The following is a 6,457-nucleotide window of genomic DNA, read 5'->3' as shown; positions in this document are numbered from 1 at the left end:
AAGGAGCAGCAGAAATGCTCTAATCCTGGACTCATAGTCGCCCAAACTGGAAAGTTGAATGGAAATAGTTGAGACATGCCAAAAACTCTATACGTATTTTTGTGGTCCAGACATTAGATTCTTAACATTTGGTTCCATTTTGCAAAGTAGCCGCATGAATAGTCGAATTTGTTCAGCTGTTTACCCAGTTGAAAATAAAAGAAGTTCTGCAGTACCTGACATTTTGCAGTGACCACAACAACCTACGACAAGATGTCTGCCTAACAGGAGGGGTGCTGACACACTAGGAACTAAAAGGCTTCATGGGGGTACAGCTCCTGGGGTTGTCTGTGGACATGATGTCAAAGCCTCTCTCCCATCAGTGGTGTTTGGTGGTGCTGTGGGCTCTTGCAGTGCCCGGGTGGATAAAAATAGCCGGGATATTACGGGTCTTAGAGGTTCAGCTGGTTGGTGCTCAACTGGGAGCTCTGATGCTCAAACACACAAACACACACACACAAGAGAACACACGCACACACATCAGAGCTGGCAGAACCTGAGAGAGATGTGTGAGTGTCAGGAGTATGGCAGGGGGATGTAAGGAGCCTGGTTCCCTGTGCCCCACAGAGACCCAGGGCTCAGGCAGGGGGTGACGGAACACAGAGGCTCTGAGCAGGGGGTGAGAGACTACATGCAGGGTCACAGCCATGGTCACATGGTCACACCGAGGCTGACGCAGCTCTGTGTTGGTATTGCTATTTTTGTTGGAATCTATTGGAGCCTGTCGAGTTTTAGGGCACCACACAACACATATTTATGTGTTCTAACACTATCTCTGTGTATGTGTTGCTGGAGTTCATTTGTAACTTCAATATTATTGAGGTTTGCATTTCTATAAATCAAAAGAGATTTTTCTCTTGTGGAGGTGATAAACGAATTCCTTAGAAGTAGGGAATCATGCCAATGTGGGAGTTTTAACAGGGAGAGCAAGTGAAGCATATCTACTTCTCTCTCAATCCCATGCATTGTTTATCATGTCATTTATATTTAACAACACAACTTTGATAAAACAATCCTCTGGGTGATTATTAAATCAATTCATACATGAGTTATCACCTTGTATATCCACTGCTTATCTGAGTTTGATACACGTTTGACTACTTTCATCCAAGCGCTATAACCAACCAAAATTTGCATATGTTCAGTCAACGTTAATAGCATATTCTCAAACATGTTTTTGGTAAATAGAGGCTGAGGGATTAGTAAGGCTATCCCCAGGGGCACATGTCTGATATTATCATTCTAATGATTGCCTGCATGATATATTTGGTGATGCTGCAGAGGGATTTGGTGAATAATACATGATTAAAAAATGAAATTCTGAATGAATCTAATTTAAATTTCAGTGGGCTTGGTAGAGGAGAGAGCTGTGAAGGAGGGCCGAGTCAGCAGGCTGATGCTGGGGGCTGACAGCCCCCTCTGGCAGCTCTAGAGAGGTAACCCTGACACACACTCCCCACCAGACCACCACAGCAGCTTCTAACTCCAACATAATTCCGGCACATTCCAGTGAAATCCAGTCCGCACAAGCACCTCACAGCAGAAGGCCTGTTCTTCCATCTGGAAATATAATGGTTGATCCCAATGTCAGAAAATTTGAAAGTTGCAATTAATTTACTTACAGGCATAGAATGTCTGTGCAGGTGTGTGTATGTGTGTGTGTACATGTAACAAGTGCATGTGTGTGATTCAATTACTCCAGTCTTGGTAGGGGTTGTAAAGGTTCCCCTGGATTTCCTTTGGTCACGTCTCCTCTATGCTCACGTCTCCCGGCTCCTGCCTGTGACGAAGAAAAGAACAAAGGGGAGTTAATGACAACGTCAGATTCTGATCCTGGCATTTCCCCATTGACACCTCGAATCCCCCATTTACATCTCCTATCTGCATGGGCTGCTGGCTGGGCCCAGTGGAAAAGGCCAGGCAGGATTAAGGTATCACCATGGACCCGAGCAGCCTCATTGACAGACAGGCAGGAGCCCTAAATCCCTGTCTGAAGCTGAGCAGGACACAAGCTGCTGGTAAGCCCTCATCAGTCTCACCCTCTGCCTCGCAGACAGCACTCCTCTCCTTTCCTCTCTTCTCTTCTCTCCTCAAATCTTCTACCCTTCCTTCTCACCTCCTCTCTTCTCCTCCCCTTTAGCCTTCTTCTCTGTCCTCTGGTCTCCTCCCCTCCCAAGGAGATGAGAGGCGCTGGCATGTAATGGTGGATGTAATTGCTTCGTCCTCTATTTGTTCCCTCTCTCTGATTTTGAGTCCTATTAGACAAATGAAACAGAGACACGGAGTGCTGTGATAACTCATGTCTGCGAGGAACATCACTCTGTTCAGATTTGTGTTGATTCGTTCAGACACCAGAGACCCCAGTCAAAACAACAGAATGGCAGCTAGTTGATTCTCCGACTCAACGGTTATACTGTACATACAGAATATGAAAAACACTCAAAAACACCCTTTTTCACTGCCAGGTGTGTGTTCATCTTCTATATTGGTGTACTCTCCACAGCATTTAGTCTGTTTGGGAGACAGTGTTTTTGTTGGTGTACGTGGCACTGGTTTTTGCACACATAAACCCACATACAGCCTGTAGCTTAGCAAGACTCTACTGACTCAGTTTGTTTTCATTATAGATATGAAACACTATAGCACATGCTGCTTCCTACGGTGTTCTATAGACCCAAAAGCCTCCTTTCATGTTCCTGCTGCTGTAAAACTGTTCCATGAACCTGCTCTGAGAGACCTGAAGTTCAACTGTCAGCCAGCAAGAACAGTGAACCGTCTCACTGTTGTCGTTGTGTTGGGTTTGCTGCTGTCTTCTGCAAACACCCACAGTGTGTCAATGTCTCATTGCTTTGTTCCCCTGGCCAACAACTGTCTGAACTCAGAGGGATTCTCATTGTTCTGAAACCTATCCTCCATAACCGTTAAGGATCAGGACTCAAGGATTCTTGTTAGTATGCAAAACAATGCATCACTTTATTCACCATGCCTCATTTCCAATTGCAAAGGGGGGAGGGAGAAATCTGCTGGAGATTACACCATTAAGCAATTTGGTTCTGCTTAATAGTGGCTCGTTTGATTTGGTTGGGGCTGTGAGATGAGCGTGGATGAGAAATGATTGGGATGCTCGATGTCTTGTTCCTGCCTGTCTGTGTCTCTGAGCGGGCCCACTCCACCATAACAAGAGGTCATCCCTGGTGGAGTGTGGAAATGTGTCTAATTAAAACAAAATGCTTTATCAAGAACCCAGACAAGTGTACAGCCTTAGCAACAACAAAAAAATAGGCAACAATTTCCTGAGATTTATCTTCTGATGAGCAATGTATTAAAACACCCACTATCTAATTAAACATATTGTGAGAGGACTTCGGGTACTTTTTCTTCCTTGTAGCCTGTGGCTGTTTGTGTGTTTGTCTGTGAGTTACTGTGTATGTTTGTTTGAGACAGAGAGGGAAAAACAGAGAGAGACAGAGAGTGGAAGAAACAGAGAGAGACAGAGAGTGGAAATAACCGAGGGGGAGGAAATAAAGTGTGAGGGAGAGTAATTGGAAGCCAATCCAACTTGTGTGAAGTATTTTGGATATTGCTCTCCTCATGTGAGTGTGAATGACTTGCTGCTGGGGGCGCAAAGTGCTTAATTGTTGTATTTTTTCCCTTCATTATTCATCCACCCCTGACGGCATGATGGTGCCACTGATGTGTTGGATGCTGCGCCATCTGCACTTCTCCCATCTCTCGTTGCTATTTCTGAAGCGTCGCTTTTACTCGACGATGACGTTGTAGTCAGTGACTTGTTTGGGTACAGCTGAGGTGTGAGGTTATCACGATGCCCCATGTTGGGAATGCCTCCAAGCAAGGACAAAACAACAACCAACACTTCACCACGACGCCACACACTGTGAGGAGCAGCTCACCATCACCCTCATGCTTCTAATTACTTCTGAGGAAATGAACGGCTTGTCTTTTTTTGTTCTTGTTGTGGTTTGTTTTGTTAAACCACAAGCACTTTTCTAGAGTTCAGTTTCTGGCCAACAGAAGAAACACTATATTTGTAACCTTGCTCTGGAGGGCGGTTTGTGAATTTGAGGAGAGAACCAGGTGGCGAGGAATGGAGCACAGCTGGGAAAGCCACAACTGGAGGGAGACTGTACCAGCTAAATCATGCAGTAAAACACCTTGTAGAATATTTCTGTGGGCTAAATCTTTCCAACCATTTTAAAAGGCAAGGCACCAGACTACTAGTTTTCTCTCCTGTTCATTTCCTTGCTGAGCTCTTCAGTCTCCCTCTCTGAGCCCACAGTCCTATGAGGAGGGAGGGCATGCCAGTGTTGAGTGGCAGGGCTGGTCGTTCATCAGCTCGTGTTAGTGGCGGCACACCGCTGTGTCTCCGTGGGTGGGCCATTAGTGATGGGCCACCTGTAAGACTGCCGCTGAGTGTGTATATGTGTGTGTGTGTTTGTATGGAGAGTGTGTGTTTGTATGGAGAGTGTGTGTTTGTATGGAGAGTGTGTGTTTGTATGGAGAGTGTGTGTTTGTATGGAGAGTGTGTGTTTTGTGGTGGCATTGTTGTACATGGCTATGATCCCTACTGTAGTCCCCGATGCCTCTCGACTCTGTGTGTGGTAGACAGGTGGGCTGTGGATGGGGTGGGGTGTAGGGGGTGACCCATAATGAACAGCAACTGCAACACACAAAAAGATCTCCCCTGACATGCCCTGACCCACTCCATCAGCACTGACTGGAGTGGGTAGCTGAACCACTGACCTTGTCGCTGTCACCTTCAGAATCTCCTCCTGAGAGATGGGACCTAACTGGTGACTTTTTGAAAAAAGGCTGATGTCCACCAGTCTCCGTGTTCACAAAGGTTTCGTTTTTAATGTGTCTAAACCTTTTCTTCATGGATCTTGCCTTCTGTTCAATGCATCATGTCCTCAGACTGACAGTCTATTTTTCTGTGATTATTTTCTGAAATATTTCCCCTTCTCTCCGTCTCTAACCAGACAGACTGCTGACATGGGTCAGAGGAGAAAAGGAATGGAATTCCAGCAGAGTCGACAGGTTGCCCCATTCCCTCGTGATATCTTCAAACATGGCTGGAGATTTTTTTTTTTAATTTAAGGCATCACAGGAAACCTCTTTGAAACCTTCCAACTTAGCATGAAATCGCAGCGTGTGAGCACTTTGATCAGCTAGCGGTTGAGCAACGTCTTTCCAGCCCGCCATCTCTCCACATCACTGTTTGTGAGCCTCGCACCCCTGCTGCCCCGACCCACACCACCCACAGTCTCCAACCCCTGTTTGATTTGTTCACTGAACTGATCACCCAACAAATCAGCTCTGTGCTTTACCAATAATTCCTTCTCTATCTCCCTTCACACTCCCCTTCCTGCACCCACCCCGTCCCCAGACACTCCCAACCCCCCCCATCCCATCGCCTTCCTGAGATAAACTCTTGGGCCAACGCTTCACAGACTCATAATCTCCAAAATTAAAGGCCTCACCTGGGCTTGACTTCCCCCAGCAAACTTCCTCCGGATCCTCCCAAAAAGGCCTTGCAGGAGAGGTGGATCATGATCCCTCTGTCTGTCTGTCTGTCTGTCTGTCTGTCTGTCTGCCTGTCTGCCTGTCTAGCCGTCGGTCTCACTGTTTGTGTACCAGTCCACAGTGGAGAGTGCCAGACATGGCACTCTCAGAGTGTGTCTCACAGGCCATACCCCGTGGCCAGCCCCCTGCAGCCTCCTCGGTGGCAGAGACCCAGGGGTTTAATGGAGGCCTGTGACAGGGCGGTGCGTCTGTGAGCTATGGGCCGATCGATTAGCATTCGCTGCATCTGTGCATGCCATTAAGGAGCTTGATGGTCTGGAGACAGATGAGGATCGGAGTGTAGCATAGAGGTGTGGTGAGATGGATACAGCCCGATAGGAGATGCCCAGTGCCAAGGATAGAGGAGTGATCCATCACTGCTGGCAGAGGGACGAAGAGGAGGTGCCGTGAGGACATTGGGGTATCATCAACAGCTATGCCTCCTAGCCATGTCAAATCACATGCTATTACTGGTTTGAAACCCACAGGTATTGCTTTGTAGATGTACAGTTTGGATGTCTCTGTTGTGTACTGTAAGGATAATTACATATAGTTTACTCATGTATGCATAGTTGTCTGCTAAGCTATTTTATTATCACTGTTAATTCTTTCAGATGACCTAAAACCCTAACCCTAACCCTTAAACTCCCATTTTAACAAGAAGGCCATTATAACTGCATGCCCGCCTCTTCTGGGTTTGTCACAGTTGTCATCAGTTTAGTTGTGACCACAGTATGAGGTTCAAGGTCAAGCCTTGACCTGTTCCATGTAATTCTCCAATTGTCACTTCAGTTCCGGTTGAAGTCAACCTTGAAGAATTCTCAATTCTAAATCCAAC

This window comes from Hypomesus transpacificus, chromosome 18 (assembly GCF_021917145.1).
Source record: "Hypomesus transpacificus isolate Combined female chromosome 18, fHypTra1, whole genome shotgun sequence".
Classification (NCBI taxonomy): domain Eukaryota; kingdom Metazoa; phylum Chordata; class Actinopteri; order Osmeriformes; family Osmeridae; genus Hypomesus; species Hypomesus transpacificus.
This window is presented reverse-complemented; position numbering follows the sequence as displayed.